This window comes from Lepidothrix coronata, unplaced genomic scaffold (assembly GCF_001604755.1).
Source record: "Lepidothrix coronata isolate B3197 unplaced genomic scaffold, Lepidothrix_coronata-1.0 Scaffold308, whole genome shotgun sequence".
NCBI lineage: Eukaryota > Metazoa > Chordata > Aves > Passeriformes > Pipridae > Lepidothrix > Lepidothrix coronata.
Genome location: NW_016690488.1, coordinates 49,511 through 66,524, shown reverse-complemented (window position 1 = coordinate 66,524; position 17,014 = coordinate 49,511). Strand labels below are relative to the sequence as shown.

At 58.1% G+C, this 17,014-nt stretch overlaps 1 protein-coding gene across 7 annotated transcripts in view; it reads right to left on the bottom strand.

Annotated features, from left to right (window-relative positions):
• The window catches only part of RBFOX3 (RNA binding protein, fox-1 homolog 3), an 88,780-nt gene that overhangs the window by 28,599 nt on the left and 43,167 nt on the right, over window positions 1-17,014 (bottom strand). For all 7 annotated transcript variants that reach the window (XR_001878469.1, XR_001878472.1, XR_001878471.1 and 4 more), the window contains exon 3: window positions 1,187-1,231. The gene's annotated coding sequence lies outside the window, so the exon portion shown is untranslated. The remainder of the gene's footprint in view (window positions 1-1,186; window positions 1,232-17,014) is intronic.

Here is a 17,014-nt window from a genome sequence, read left to right as displayed (position 1 = left end):
CCAGTACGTGCCCCCAGGCTCGCCCCCACAGCCCAGCCTTCATCCCGTTCATGCTGGCTCCTGGTTTATGCTCCCTGCGAGCCCTGCTCCTGCCCCAGCCTTCCTGCTCCTTTGAGCAGCTCTTTATCCACATTTCCCACAGCACCTCAGGACCCTTCCAGACCACAGTCCCCTTCCAGCATGTCACTTCCAACCTTGTCCTGTAGGTGACAGGGACGGGAGTGCTACCTGCCCCAACACCTCTTTCCTGCATTAGTTTGCATGGTGGCAGCTCCCAGTGCCCAGAACCACTGCCTTGGCCCTCACCACTCCTTGGTCCCACTGGCATCCCCAGCCCATGCCGGGACCCAGAACAATGGATGCACCAGCCTCCTCCTTCCCAGCCCCTCGGCTTTTTCTGCTCCTCTGCTTCACCAGCTTTGACAGGGGAGCACAGGTTGTGCTACGCTCAGCGGGATGGACCTTGGGGGATGTGGTGTCCCCTCTGTGACAGGATCCTCCTACTGCCGTGAAGTCCAGCAACACGAGGGTATGATGGGAAGGAGTCATTCTCATCTGCCCAGCAGACACCAGGCTGGCAGAGGGCAGCCCATCTGGCCCACCTTTCACACGCAACCTGCCTCAGCCCAGGGGCACCATGAGCTGCTGTGACACCTCCCAGCACAGGCTGCAGGACCCTGGGGGCAAACATCCCCTGTGGTGGGCAACAGCCAGGTCCAGGCCACTACAGGGCTGGGGGCTGCTGCCCCCCCCAGTAAGGGCAGGGTCCCCTCAAGAGGCTTCCCCAGGGATGGCTCCCAGGAGCTGCGCAGAGCATGGACGGACAGACAGACAGCAAGTCAGCACACACGGACACTCACAGACATGGCAGCCTCAGCTCTCCTCACGCAGGACTTACGTCATTGTGTCACGCCTGCGTGGGGGCTCAGCACCCAGGGGGTGGGGTACTGGGGCCGCTGGCAGAGGGGAGCAGGCAGCCTTCCTCCCATCCCTCCCCCACGCGTGGCTCTGAGCCCACCTGCCCCTGACCACTGCTCTGCAGGCTGAGGTGCTGCCCCGTCCCGGCCAGCCTCGTGCCGAGCACCCATCACCTGCCCCTCACATGCAGGGTTTAGCGTGCAGGAGGGACCCCTGGAGCAGCCAAGGCAGAGCCCAGTACAGCCACTTGGATCCAAACACTCCGTACCTTTTATTCAGCTCAGTTCCTCCCACGGTGCTCGCGCTGGGGTCTCTAGAAAAGACGGGAAAGAGGAGGAAGAATTAAAATCAATGAACATCATCACTAACCTGTTACAGTCAATGCTGTCTGCTCATCGACTGCACAATGTTGGGATATGAGTATGGATGTGAGTGTTACCTCCCAGGCGCTGGGAAGCCTGTGCTGGTCAGGAGCCAGTGGCCAGGCTGGGGACTCAACCCAAGGCAGACGAGCAGCACCAGCACCCACCAGCTCCCTGGACAGGCTCAGAACACCCGCCTCCAGCTCCATCAGTGCACCTCAAACCCAACCCAGCTCCCACAGACCACGGGCCCCTTCCTTGGCCCCCTGGACCCTGCAAGCACAGCCACAGACCTGCACACATACACGGGGTGAGACAAGGCACAGCTGGCCCCACGCACATCCACGACGTGGGACAGGACACAGCCATCGTTGAAGCCATGGCTGCACAGCTGGTTTGGTGTATCCTAAACCTTCTGTCCACCCCAGCACAGTGACATGGTCCTGTGAAGAGCGATCCCTGCAGCACACAGCTCCGCTGCCGTCCTGGCTCCGGGCACTTCTTGGAAAATTAAGCCAAATTTCAAAGAAAACTTCCTGAAAGCTGCACTTCAACTAATTAGCTTTTGCAGCATGGCCAATGCAAATGTTCATCAATCATGTCAGACCCTCAGAAATAATGAGAATGGCTGATACATCCCAGGAGTGGTTAAGGAGTGAGCGAGGACTGCGCGTGTCCATAACCACTGATTCGGTGACCTGGAAGTGCTGAGTCTCACCTGCCCAACAACTCCGTTCCCAACTGATGGAGCTGTGACACCTGGACCCCCACACCAGGAGCAGCACCCTGAGATGAGGCAGCCCTGGGTGCTGAGTGTGGGTGCAGGGACACCAGGCCCAGGTGCTGCCCCAAACCCGCGGCCGATCCCGGTGAGCGCGCGGCCCACGGAGGGTCCGGAGGCCCAGCCACACATGGCAGCGGCTCAGGGAGCACAGAGCTGGTTCCCAGGCACTTGTGTTAGCAAACACGGCTCTCAGCCACGCAGCAGGATAATCAATTATGGTAATTCCTGCCTCAATGAATCAGATTCATGGAGGAGCACAGCTCATTAGGCTGGTGCTGACTTCCATTAGCACTCTTATGATAAAATCCCTCCCAAATGCTCTTGCCCAGCACGGTTTGTTTGCCAGGCTGGGAGTCTCCCCTCCCCAGCCCCAGAGGCCAGGGCAGATCCAGCTCTGCAAAACGGGTGTCCTAAAAAAGCTGTTTGGGAACTCCGTGGTTCCCAGCAGTGTGGGGACACCCCCGCAGTCGTGGGCTCAGCAGAGCTGCCTGCCTTGCAGCCACCACTCCTGAGCTCTTCCTCGGCTTCGCCAAAGCAGCGCCCACCAGGATCCCGGCTGGGACCGCGAGACGGCACAGCAGGCACAGAGCTCCAGCAGCAGGGCTGGGAGGGCTGGGAGCACAGCCTGCCTCTTCCACAATGAATAATTGACGCCATGCGCTCCTGGGGGAGGCTCAGCGATGGGTAACGCCGCTTTTCCCAAACACATTTCCCAAGGAAGGCGCCTTCTGAGAAGCTCCCCAGGGCAGCGCGGGGCCCGGCAGCCGGGATGCGCCGCAGTTGGGATGTGCCGTGCTCGCTGGCACAGACAGGGAATCGCAGAGCCCAGCACCAGCCCAGGCAGAAATCTCTGGTGGTCCCGGCACTGCAGGGAGTGGGATGCTCAGCCAGAGCCTCCCTGTCCACAGGCACCGAAGTGGGAGAGGGAAACCCCTGGCAGAGCATTGATGGGAGGTGGGCAGGAGCAGCTCTGGGCGTTACTGGGGAGATCTTGCCTCAGTCCCTGCTTTCCTGGCAGAGCTCTGGGCTGACTGGTTCCAGCTGGAGCCTTGTGAAGCCTCACAGGGACCTGCTGCCAGAACAGGTGATCCCAACCCAGCTAAAACCACCCAGATCCAAATCAGGGGGGCTTCACAGGAAACACAACCCATGTCACCCAGCTGCACGGACCCCATGGATGCTGCACCCCAACACCCCCCATCCCACGCTGCACCCATGGGGCACACCCTGAGGCAGGCCTGGTTTTGATCTGCTGGGAAACTTCTTGGTAGTTTCTCAAAGTACATTTTGACCCCCCTTTCCTCCACCAAAAATCCTAAATTAATTTTGATTTTAATTAAATTCATTAGCAAAGATTATCTGGCTGAGGAAAAATAATGTCTCGCCCCTCCCCCCGCAGCCCTCTCTATTTATATCCCCATATACAGAACAGCAGCGAATATTTCTTTATGGGCCATTAAAGGTTTAATGTTTAATTTATAACCACGTTCTCCAGCGGGTGGGATGGCCAGGCACAATGTCAACACTTTTAATTAAATGAGAATTTTTTTTTTTTTTTTTAAACTAAGAAAGATAAAATGCCCCGTTCCCAGCAGCGTTGGAGGTGGGGGCAGGAGGGGCAGGGGCTGGGGTGGGGGCTGGCTCCTGCACCACAGATCTCGGGATGTGCCTCCCCTCTATCCTGCTCTGCCCACGGCTGAGCCTGGGCTGTGCCACGCTGCTGGTTGAGAGTGGAGGAGATGATCATGCAGTGCCCAGAGGAGCCCAGCTCTCACAGCAGGGCTGGTGAGGGGCCATCACCAGGATGGCTCTAGGACTGGCCAGGAGAATCCTTGAACCAGTGGCTCCAGTCTGGAAAGAGCAGTCCTATCTTGGGGACAGGGACAAAACACGGCACTGCTCCCACTTTGGGAACCCCCTCCCAAATCCGGCTGTGGGGACAGGCAGGGTCCCAGCACGGGGCTGAGCACCAGCTCCAGCCGTGGGTCCCTTGGGGGCGGAGGGGAGGGCACAGCACCACAACACTCAGCACAGCCCATGCCAACATCACCCGTCACCAAACCCCGCCTGAGTAACAGCTGTGAACCCAAAATCCTTCCTGCAACTTCTGCTGGTCCCCAGCATTTCATCCCACCTGGTGACAGCAGCTCCTGTGGCATCACCACCTTCTCCTTTCCAGCAAGGAGATCAAACTGCTTCCAACACCCATGCCGACCAGGGAACCCAATGGCAGAGCTGCATGGCACCAGCTGGCGTGGCAAGCACTGCCAGAGGAGTGTGGCATTCCCGGCTCATCCCACTGGCATCCCTCCCACAGCCTCCCATCCCACCCCACCTCAGACACAGGGGCACAGGAGTGACAGGGGAGTGTGTCCAGCTGCCCCGTGTGGGGCTGGGCACCCCCCAGGCCGCTCTCAGTGCTCCCAGCAGCAACAGCCTCAGCAGGACAGTGCAGCCCTTCCTGCCTGGACCACGGTGAGGGGCGGCTCCAAGCAGGCAGGTTCCATTAATGGACTATTTTATCTTACAGGAGAGATTAAATCTCTGTACAGAGAAGCCCAAAAGCGCTGAATCAGCAGTTGGCCGGGGGTGGCAGGCTCAGCCATGAGCATTTGGCTCCAGAACAGCCCATCAGTGCTTCACCCTCCTGCAGCCATGCTATGCTGGGCAGTGCCAGCCCCAAGCACACCCCACACCCCCCGTTCCCTGCCTGGTGAGTTCCCGGATGGCTGGAGAAGCCACAGGCAGCCTCAGTCCCCTCATACTGCCTGGCAGCCCCACGCCAGCCCTGTGCCATGCTGATTGACACGAGCAAGCTGAGTGCCTGTGGCATGGGTGAGCTGCCTTCCCCCCTGCCTCCCTTATCATCCTCTGCACAGCATGCACAGGTTGGCAGGAGGTGTCCTGGCACAGCTGCAGTGCCCACTGCAGCATTGCAGAGCGCTGGGGTCCAGACTGTGAACTGGGCACAGCCTTCAGTATGTGGGTCCCCAGCCCATCCCTCCCTGGGGGCTTTGCTCCCAATACCCACCCACACCGCCACGGGGCCCCTTCACAAAGCCATGTCCCTGCTCCCACAGACACAACTCTCACACCCCACACTGGCTCTCAGGCCAAGGCAGAGGCAGAGTGGCCACTCGCCCCCATGTGCCTGCACACGTGTGCACACAGGAGCAGGAGTGTGAGGCCCCGCCGTGAGGAGCCGGGGAACCGAGCAGGGATGGCACCGTGCCGCTCACTAAAAGCATGAGTGTCACTAAATCAATAATTCATTTACTTTAATGAGATAAGTACTTGGAAAACTAATTGCAAACCTGCTCCATTTACTCCAACCCGTTATAGCCTTTAATGTAAATGGCAGGAATGCTGCTGGAGGAAGGGGAAGGGCTTTGGGTGGTAGATGGTGTTGATCTTCCCCTTCTAAGAAAGAGAAATACCAGTCATCAACTGGGACACTGGAAGCTGAAGGAACTGATGGAATCACTGTGTGGAAGTGCTGGTGGCAGAATCACTGCATGGAAGAACTGATGGTGGAGTGAGAAGAACAGCCGGCCCTCTCCCCAGGGTCACCACCCTCCCTCTGCATATGCTGCCAGCACGGAGGGGGTGTACCAAGCTGGGATGGGGCTTCACTCTTCCCCAGTGCCACAGAGCCCCAGCCGGATCCCCCCTCTGGCTGTGCACCCGCTGCAGGTGGTCACTGTAACCACTGGTGGCTCGTTATAAACTCACGGCTGCATCACTGGCACAACATCCTGCGCCGCCGGCAGCTGCCAACCCCTCTGCCTCAGCCGGCACTGCCCCTTCCCACCCCTCTGGCCCCTGCTAGCCCCCGTGTGCCCAGGAAGCCAGAGTGAGCAGGGGCATCCTGCCAGGCCCTGGCACTTTCCTGAAAAGGAGCTGTGGCTCCCGGCAGCGATGCTGCCGCGTTCCTGAACGGCAGCCGGAGCAGGAGCTGGGCGCCAAGGGCTCACTTCTCACTTGCTGGAGCAAATGGCAGGTCATAAAAAGGAACTGTGACAGAAGAGAAAATGTTCCAGAGTCCACAAGGACCAGTCCAGGGTAAATCCATCTGCTCAGCAATTTAGCTAGAAAATCCTTTCCAATCATCTGTGCTGTAGGTACTTCACTCCCACCGTGCGGCTCTGGGCAGGGCCTTTTCCCACTCTAGCTGCTCACACAGGGGTCCTGGTGATGGGTGATCCCGCAGCATCTCCACTGGGGATGCTCAGGGAGGGGGCCACACCTCGGGGAGGGTCACACTGCCCCTTGCAGAGGGGCTGATAGTGGCACTGGATGCAGGGGCTCTTCCCCAAGCTGCCACCTCACTCAGAAGAGCACATCATCCTTCCCAGGTTCTGTATCCACAGCACCATTTGGGAGGGTGCCCAAATTCCATGTGGAGCTACGTGACCAGCCCTTGCACCTCCCTTGGGCAGCAGGAAGGAGTCTGCCCTGGGAGCCGTGGCCGAGGATAATCCTGCCTGGCTGAGGACTCCACAGCTCAGCCCTGCACTGCCACCGCAGAGATCTCCCTGCAGGCACCCCAGTGAATCCCACCTCAGCCACTCCTGTCTCACAGAAAATCAATGGCAAGCATCTCAATTAATCACACCGGGGGCAAATTGATTAGGAGCCTAAATAAGGTCAACATGGTTGTCTGCTTATAGGGTAGGACCCTTTAATCATCATTTTATCTGCAACGGGCTGCGGAACCGACAATCACAGCAGCTCAGGAGCACGGAGGCATCTGCACTGATCTGCAGCTGTGAGGTGGCACCAGAGCCACAGCTCTGCATAAGGAGCTGCATTCCAGCATGTGGCAGCCTAAGGGCACAGGCAGCTGGGAGCCCCAAGTGGGGACAGTGGGAGCCCCAAGTGGGGACAGCAGGAGCCCCGAGCGGTGACCCCATGGCCAGTGAGCCCAGTTGTCACCTCTATCTCCAAGGAAGACAAAAGCAGCAAAGCACTGCTCTGGGTGCAGCCCTCTGACCCCAAACCAACAGCTCATGCTGGGGGTTTGATTAGCCCCATCCTTAGACTGCACACCTGAAAATAGCATTAGTGGTCACAAAGGCACCAAACCTCTGCCATAACTCAGCTATAGTTCTCCTCCCAGCTGCCTTCAGCATCTGGAAGACCCCTAGGATGAGTCTCTCTCCTCCCAAAGCACTGTGCCCTTGTCCCTTCGTGACCTGCCATTCTCAGCACAGGGAGCAGATGCTGCTCTGGAGCCAAAGGGTTTCACAGCCAACTCTGTCCACTCCAGAGCAGAGTATTCCATATGGTTCCACACCCCCAACAGGCACTCTGCATGGCAGGCGGTGTCATGGGCTGGTGTTGGGACCCTTCAGGTGCCCCAGGGAACTCTCTGGTAGGCACAGCCATCTGCCAGGCCTCCCCAGTCCAGGGGGACCCACTGCCTCACACTGCCTGCCACTCTGCTCATCCCAGGGGCTGGAGGGGACAGACCAACCCTGGCAAGGGGCTACAGGGCTCTCCAGTCCCTACTACCAGGACTGCTGGCATGGTTTGATGGCAGAGTGTGGGACAGAACACAACCTGGGGCCGGCACAGCTCATCCTCCCTGCAGGTCATGGGGCAGCCACACACTGCACCCCCAAAAGCACCAGGTGATTCCTTCCCACTCTGGTTTGGAGAGCAAACAGTCCCCCGAGGCAGTGTGGGCACAGCACGACGCTCTGGCAAAGCAGTCCTGCAGTGTGCCCTGCAAAGGCGCATGTGCTCAGCTCCTGACAGGCTGGGAACACCGTTCCCTTCGCCAACAGATTTTCCAGTTGGAAGTGAAATCAGTTCAATGGGTATTGTACTCCATTGGTACTTGGCGAAGAGCAGTCCACGTCCCTGCTTATTTGCAAGCCATGGCTGGGCTGGGTGGGAGACAGAGCTTCGACTGTTCCTCTGGTCCCCATAACCCCTGTGTGCTGCCCACAGTCCCTCCGGCGCCGTCCACCCCTCACCTCGCCCGCCCAGCACTGCCCCAGCCACCCACCGCCCCTTTTGGTGTAAATACAGGTATAAATATTATAATTTGGGTTAATATTTAATATAGTCAGGTTAAATAAGCATTCCCAGCCCCATAAATAATCATTAACGGAGGGTTCTAATTGTGCTGTTGGGATCTGGCTTCATGACTTATTTAGCCGGCAGACACTCTTCCCCTCTGCGCTCCCCACACACCGTAAATTAACCTGCGGCTCAACCTCTCAGCAAGAACCTGGTGGGACGTGGCACAAGGAGACAGATCTGCCCTGGGATGGCACTGGGATGTGGAGCCAGAGAAATGGCTGAGATGAAGTCAGTGGGGACAGGGGGACTAGAGCAGTTGGAGAAACCTGCAGGAATGCCAAGCAGCCGAGTGAGACCAGACTGTGGGAAAAGATCCATGGACATTGGGGTGTCTTTGGCTCTGGACATGCGTGTGCAGGGTGAGCCCTGGAGCAGAGGTAGGTGACCCATGGGTGAGGGGCTGCCAGGCATAGGGTCCCCACTCACCCTTGCTGCTCCCAGGCTGCATCAGCAGGGACACAGGGACACAAAACACGTCCAAGCAAGCAGAGGGCAGGAAAGGCTTTTATCCTAACCACAAACCTACTACGAAATTGATTGGAAACAATAGCACAAAAAGAAACAAACCCCAAAGCACCGAACCCAGCGCGTGGGGAACTGGCCAGGGGCGAGCATTCTGAAAGCGTCGTGCGGAGACACGAGGACAAGCAAAGTGCAGGAAAACCTCTGTGTGTCTCTCCCTCGAGGGATGTGCTTATGTGGTGCTGTAAAAAAAGGTCTGGGGTTTCTTTCTGTAGCTTAATTTCATCTTGAAATGAAAAACTACAAGAGTAAATGGAAAGATCCCCCTCTCCACTGAGTTTGCCTGCAGCCGCCAGGCTGGGTCCGCGGGTACCCTCAGCTCTGGGCCGGGAGCAGCTCTGCGTGCCCAGCTCCAGTGGACACACTGTGCACTCCAGGAGGAGCGGGGATGCCAGCCCAAGGGAAACCTGCACATGTCCTGTTCCCGTTGGCCCACCCAGGGCTCCGTGCTGATGCCATCAGGATGGTCATACTCAGGGTCTGTCCCCAAAGGGTGTCCCACACCCTCTGGCTGTGAAACACAGAGGGACCCTCAGGAGGTTTCCCATCCCACTGAGAGATGCAGCAGAGGGGACATGCAGGACCCAGAGGTGACAGCCTGTGGCACGTGTGCTCCAGGCCCTGCTCATCCTGAGACACGGGTGCCCCAAACAGTGCCACCCCTGACTCTGGGCTGCAGCTCTACGGAAAATGGCCTATTTTATCTTTATTTGTCAGGATTTATATAAAAAGGAGATAGTTCAGCTCTAAATGTAATGAGTTGGAAGAACAGCCCTCCAGTGGCTTCCTCAGCTAACACAGCATCAATAGCATCGATCGCTAAAATTAACTGATAACCCTGGCTTGGCGTGGCAGGGGAGCTCTTCCCTGCTCCGGGTCCCCAAACCACCTCAGCACCGGGACCCCAAACCACCCCAGCACACAGCCCCAAACCACCCCAGCACACAGCCCCAAACCACCCCAGCATACAGCCCCAAACCACCCCCTCTACCCTGCTCATGGTCAGCAGGGGGTTGGCCTCCTAAGAGGCACAGGGACACGTCTCTGTGTCCTCAAGAGGAGAGAAGGTGAGAGCTGCCAGTCTGCAGGGATACCCCGGGATCACCTGGACAGGTAACATCAGCACAGCACTCTGTCCTGTTGTCCTTACTGACCTTCCCAGGATGGGAACAAAAACCCAAGAGAGAAGAAAATGATCAAACATGAGTCTGCAGTTAGGGAGGGAGAGTTAGTCAGCCTGTTGGAAATGAGTCTGACTTAACAGAGAAGAAATAAAGTATTTTAAAATTAACAATACAAATGTTAGCCCCATCACAGGGATATTAAACCCTGAGGTTATTTTCTGACCTTCTGCAGAGCTCCCTCCCTCCCCGTCCCTGGAGCATGGCGAGCACAGACACCACAGACACAGTGCTCCCCAGGGAAGCTGCAGCTCCAGAGAACAGGAACCCCCTCCTCACAGCCTGCTTGGCACAGGTAGGGACTGTGGGGTGCCTTGGGCACACGTCCCCTTGGCCAGGCAAGCAGAGGGCACTGGGCACAATCTGGCTGGTTCTGTGGTGGAAAAGCATCACGTGGCCCCTCCAGCACTGAAAACGCCCTCACAGAACCTATCCGGGAGCAGAGAAACACACACTGTTCCTGTAAAAGTGATTTCAAAGCCCCAAAGACTCATCCTGATGCTGGCAGGGACTCTGCTGGAATCTGACACTGGAAACAGGATCAGTGCATGGAATATGGTGCTTTGCAACAGAGGGCACTGCAGCAAGCAAGCAGTGGCTCTGCTGCCACAGTGAGGGGCACAGTGATCTTGATCCTGCATCCCCTTGCCCCAGCAAAAACCATTCCTGAACCATTCCACAGGAGCCAGAGCGATGTGCGCTGCCCCAGAGCTGAGGGGCTCACAAAGCACGTGTGTACACGCGTGTGAGGGGCAGGAGCGCATGTGCCCGGACAGGGCAGTGTGTATGGCACAGCAGAGCAGAGTTATTTGTAAATAATCCTTAATTAATGAGATTCCCAAGCCTGGACGGCTCAGTGGATTCCAGGCAGGGACAACAGCAATCTCCATTCTTCCACTTCTCAATTACAGCTTTGGGGAGGGAAGCAGGAACTGGCCAGGGTGAATTAGAGAGACTTTTGTCACGTTTAATATCACTTCATTTTGCAGACTGCTGACACAGCGGGATTTCACAGCTCGGAATTTATGGTCCTTTTGAGAGACATGCGCAAAAAAAGGGGAAAAAATACCCTGCCATCAGCACAAAACCATCAACCCTGCTGGGAAGGAGTTGGGGTCTGGGGGACCCCTCAGGGACCCCAAGGGGAGCAGAGCTCAGCAGGGCTGGAGCCACAGCACCTGGTTCCTCAGCTTCAGGTGAGCACACGAAGGGGTCCTGGGCATCCAGAAGTGCCCTTGGCTGGGGTGCCCATGTCCCCCAGGTCCCTGCCCACCGCGCTCCCACCCACAGCTCCTGAGGAGCAGCCATGCTGGCAGTGCCGGGCCGGTGCTACACAGTGTTATTCAGCCCCGAGGGGGTTTTATGCAAAATGACACACAATATAAATGACTGTTGTAAACAGAGAGTTTAATAAAGGGCTGTGTGCGAATTTTACAGCCTCCCCAAGGATAATTAAAATTATTTATCTACTTACCTAGCTCGCCGCTGGAGCAGTCTATTAATTATTATCTATTACACAGGGCCTGCTTTGCATGCTGCCGGAGCACCGCCTGCCACCGGCACGCACACGGACGCACTGCAGCACCGGGCGGGCCGTGGGCCACGCCACCGCCATCCTGGGCTGCTCCCGGGGCGCTCCAGGCCCCTCACAAACCCTCCAGGAGCACGAGGTGCTCACGATCAGGTGTTTCTCCACCAACTTGTGTCAAGGGAGACCCTGCTGGGTTTTACGAAGCTCCCCAGAGCCAGGAACAGAGCAGAGTGCCAGGCGCAGGGTGAGACGATGCCCTCCCAGCCTGCCTCCAGCACTGGACAGCCACAGGCACCAGGGATGGTGGAGGGAGACGCCACCAGTATCCCGATTGTACAGCCCCTTGAGGGCCAGCAGTCCCCAAGAGAGTGCAGAGGAGCACTGAGGGGCTTTGCAGGGTGCCCAAACACGGCACGGTGGGCACTCAGGGGAGGCGGTGGTGCACCGGCCTGCCCACGGCGCTACCTGCTCCTCTCCATCTACTGGCGTGACAGAGTAACCTTCAGCATGGAGGCTCCAGGATCCCCCGGCTCATCTCTGCACATAAAGAGACCTCGGGGGGCTCCACTGTGCTGATACTTAATGTTGCTTTATTAGGTTAATAAACCCAGTGATGCCGACAGAATCTCTGAACCGGCCGCAAGCCCTCCCTGCTGCAGGAGAAGCCAGAGTGGGGAGAACCACCAGGGCACAGGCTGTCAGCACAGCTCCCACAGCCTGGCTGGCACCGAGAGCCCTTGGCGAGGCACGGCCCTGCAGCCTAAGGGGCCTGGAGCAACTTGTTGGGAGCAGAGGATCCAGCTGCTCCCTGCTACCACGGGCACTGCGAGCTGTCAGCTCCGCCAGCACACCATTAATCACCGCTGCAATTGCTCTCCCTGCCCGCCTTGCCCAGTCCCAGCAATGCCCTCGGCAACCCCAGCAACAGGTGCTGTGGCACCCAGTGCTGTTGCCAGCACCAGTCCTGCTGAGACCCTCTGGACAGGCCCCAGGACATGTTGTGACGGGCTGTCCAGGACCACCTGCAGTCACCGGGGATGTGTTGGGACAGGCTGTGTCCTTGGGCATGGCACAGCCAGTGGGACATTCCCTCCTGGCTGACCAAGCTCCAGCGGGTCCAAGTCCTGGTACTGAGGTCCGGGCTGGTGGCACAGGGCAGGATGGCCCTGGAGGCTGGTGGCAGCTCAGGAGAGGAGCCTGTTGTCCTCTAGCAGCTGCCAAGGCACGAGGGCTGTACTAGCTGCATGAGAGTGGCTCTGCCATTAGGAGCTGGAGCCCCTCAGCAGCCTGCTGGGGTATTTTCATCTCCTGGGGTGACTCCTCTCCCTCAGCCCTGCAGGTCCCAGCTCGCGGCCGCATCAGCTTCTCTTTGATCCCACACAGTTACACTTCACCAGTCTCACAATCTAATAAAAGCCGCGTGATCAAATTCCAGGTCACGACTCAAGGAAAGAGACCCCTCCACGGCGAGAGCTCCAACCCAATTACAGTGTGCCCGGAGCTCCTGGCAGCCGCCTGCCATGCATGGGCCTCGGGGCCCCGGCGCAATAAGCAAGATGCAGAAATGTTAATGGAGGTGTTTAAAGGTCGTGCTGGGGGATTCTGGTCAATCTGGGCACTCGGCAAGGGGGGCTGCTGCTCGTGCTCAGCTGCCAGCAGCACCAAAAAGGCAGCTCTGCATCCATCTAGGATGGGCCTCTGGGGAAAAAGCTCAGTGTCTCCTCCTAAAACCCTTGGAAAAGGAGGGAGACGAGGAGGGGAGCAAAGAGCCAGACTGCTGGGGTCCTTGGCCCCAGGTCTGCTCTCCTGCCCACTCTCAGGACTGCTGGTGCCTGGACAAACCTCCCCACAGGAGAGGGCTTGGTGACAGCCACCACACAAGGGGTGAGGTCCTGGGCACAGGTAACCCCAGTGAACTGCAAGCAAGCCATAGCCACCCACATGCCCCAGTGCAGACACGCACATTCCAGATGTTAAATACCAAATAAAATCACCATAACCGAGCCAGGATCAAATCTAGATGTTTAGCACCAGGGCTGGGTGTCACCAGCTCCCTGCAATGTGGCCACCAGCACTGATCCATCGATGCAAATCCCCTGAGGGGAAGGGGCAGAGCTTGAGTGGCACACTGGAAGGGATGGGCACAGGGACAGCATCACAGGGACAGGCAGGGGCTGGGGCAGCAAGGAGCCCAGGACTGGGGACAGAGACCTTGGGGCTAGCAAGGCAGCCTGGGCTCACAGAGGGGACAAGACCCCAGGAAGGCAGTTGGGGTCCTGCTCTGAGGTGGGCAGTTGGAGCAGGTCCCAAATGCTGCCAACGACCCTGCCAACAGAGCGGGCACCAGCCAGGCTGCTGGAGCAACAAAATGCCACCAGGCTAACCAGGCTCTGCCACTTCATGGCTCAGGAGGGCCCATTCCTGCCACCCCCAGGCAGAAGCCACTGCCTCAAGAGAGAGCCTGAGCCACTGGGTTGAGGACAGTAGGGCAGGAGCCAGGGCTATCACTGTCCCCAGGCAGAGTCAGAAGGCACCACAGCTGGAATCTGTACTGATGCTCCTGCCCCAGCACCATTGCAGGGAGCAGAGAAGGGCAGCAGCCTTTGGAAAGCCCCCCTGTGTCCCCACCTCACTGGGGGTCATCCTGCACTTGCCAGAACCAGAGCAAGGAGGGCTCATGCCCCCCGCTCTGCCACCGTCCTCTCTGTGCCTGCTCCAGCCCCAGCCTCTGGGATATTGTTTGTTCCCCCAAGCCACGGTGGCAGCGGGGCCGCTCACACTCCATTTCGGGAGAGCTCAGTTCCGTCGAGCTTGCAGAAACAGCAGCCTCTGAGGAGGAACCCACCCCAGCCACGCTCGCTCGGGGTGATGGACGATTATGGACCATCTGCACTTCCAGGAGGGGATGGATTTATGGGCGGCACAGACAGCTCGCAGAGTGTCCATTACTATAACTCACTGGCCTCTCCAGAGCCGCGGTGATCGGCCCCTCCGCCGCCGCAGGGAAGTCCAGGTTAAGCGCTGGCAGGGAGGAAAATCAATTCTGTTTTCTTGATACAGCACTGGCAGCAGGAAGGGGGCAGCCAGGGGCCCCCAGGCAGTGCAGGGCAGGGGGTTCTGCTGGCACAGCACAGCATCAAGGACCCGGGCCTGAGCACACTGATCCTGCCTGGCCCCCCCAGCGCTGTCAGGGAACGGCTGGGGCGCAGGGTCCCACGGAGGGAGGGATGCTTCGCTCCTGTTCCCATGGACCATGAGGCTCAGAGCACATGGTCAGGTCCTGCAGCCCTTTGGTGACCCAGCCCCAGCAAGGAGGATGCAGCCGGGATACCTGAGCATGAAGCACGTGCCCCCTCCACACCCAGTGCCCACCTGGGCACGAGCCTGGCACACTGAGCTGCAGCTCAGAAGAAAAAAACCCTGCAAAACCTGTATCCAACAAGAAAAGCGATTTCCCAAACTGGTTTTTACATCTGCAGAGCAGCTCTCCACCAGGAGCTGGGGAGAGAGGTGGGTATTTCCATCCTGGCTACGCTGCCCATGATCAACACCGTTCCCCAACACCTGCCCAGGTTCACTCCAACAGCCCCAGCCCTCTCCTCGCTGCCCAGGGGCTCATGCCAGGAGCTGGGAATGGCACAGCAGCCCCACTCTGTTCCCCCTTCCTGGCACCCACCACTTCCACTGGGAAGAGGTCACTAGCAGCAGGACCAAGCACTGGCCAGCACGTCCCAGGTGGGTAGAAGGAGGCAGCAGATGGGACCTCTGAGCATGGAGAGCAGAGAGATACACGTTGAATAACAATGGTGTATTCCCCTGAGCTCTGGTGTTTTTAATGCTGGATTAGGCTGTCAGGCAGCAATTAAACCGGGTAATAAAAAGTTAAGTGCTCGTATTTCAAGGTTCCTGCCTCCCACGCAGCAGGGACAACTGGGGCAGGGGGCTGCTCTGCTCCCCCCGGGGTCCAGCCTAGGGTTTTCAAGGAAGAGTGGAGGAACTTTTCAAAGGAGGTTTGCACACAGTTTACACAGGATCTGCCAAACAGGGGATTACGGGGCATAAACCTGTGCAAACCTTGTCCTGCAGCCTCCGACCACAGGGGTTTGAACTCAATGCTCCTCACGCTGTCTGGGGCAGCTCTTTGGAGACATGGGGGGATCCCTGCTAAGCAGCAGCCTCCCTGCAGTGTGATGGGGAGGAGGGGTTTCCCCCTGAAGCGTTGCTGCTCTGATCCCCAGATGTGCTCCGGGGCAGCCCAACAGGCACCACCGGGCACCTCCTGATCCAACACTGCCACAGGCCTGAGCACCCACACAGGCTGGGGAAGGGAAGAGACCCTTAAACACCATTCCAAACATGGAAACACCTCCAAAGACACTTTCCCATCACAGCTTCGTAATCTGCCTCTTGTTCTCAAAACCAATATATTTAAGAGGTGTTTTGTGCTGAGAAACACAACAGCAGATGTCCCTGCGACACCAGTAGCACCCCAAGTTCCTCTCTTCACCCCTGCACTCCCCCAGTGCTCCCAGCATGGCCAGGGCTGCAGGGCTCAGCCCACCTCTGCCTTCCAGGCCCCCAGGCCACGGTCACCAGGACAGCTTGGCCACTCTGCTGCTGGTACCAGTGGTGAACTCCTGGCAACCCAGAGAAATGATGGTGAGGAAACACAGGGCACATGAGGGACTTGCCCACAGTAACACCCAGCTCAGCCCCGAGCCTCAGCATCTGAGGAACTGCAAAATAACCTGAGCCTTTCAGGGCCAGAGACTCTAGGAACCCTGCAGGGGACATGCCAAATAACCATGGCCATCTCACAGCTGGGAACTGTACTCCAAGCACAGACCATGGCAGCCAAGCTCCTGATTTGAAGGTGTCCCAGGGAGGGCTCAGGGCTTCCGGCAGCCCCTGACCCCTTCCCTCTGCCCCAGGCAGGGTCTGCCAAGACAGCTCCAGCACCGAGATGCTCCAAACCTGCCTGCGCTGCCTCTCCCATGGGATGTGTGTCTGGGAGCAGGGCCAGCTCGGCCCATCCCACCTCCCCTCTCTCCCAAGACCCAGAAGCATCCCCATAGGTGCTTCCCCTTCCCACCCCATCCCGCCGGATCTGATGCAATGAACTCCTGCGCTTTTCTAACCTCGTTGTGCAGCTCCTGGTTGGGACCCGGCTTTATCAGTTTTTATCCCGTGTAATATTCATCACGCTGGTTTATTTATGGGCCCCCTCTTCGGGAAGGTATTTTTCAGGCCTGGTGAATAAAACATAAGGCTGTGCGGGTTGTCAGAGGGAATGCGGCTCCTCTGATGTCAGCCTGACTAACGGCCTTTAGTTTTCTCCAACGACTGCACTTTGAGAGAAATTTATTTGTATTTGGGTTCTCGTTGGTCGGTGAGATGTGAATTCTTTTCCCTTCAGAATAAATGAGGCTTCAGCTCCACAGCAAGGGGTGGGAGTGGGACGAGCGGGTACTTGGCCCTGGGGACAGTACAGGAGCAGGACCCCAGAGCACGTGGCCTCTCCAGGACACCTCCAGCAGCCACCCCCCAGGCAGGAGAGCAGGACAGGCTGGGCAAGGCTGAAGCAGCCAGTTCAGCTCTTAGCACTGCCCCTGCCATGGGGACAGTC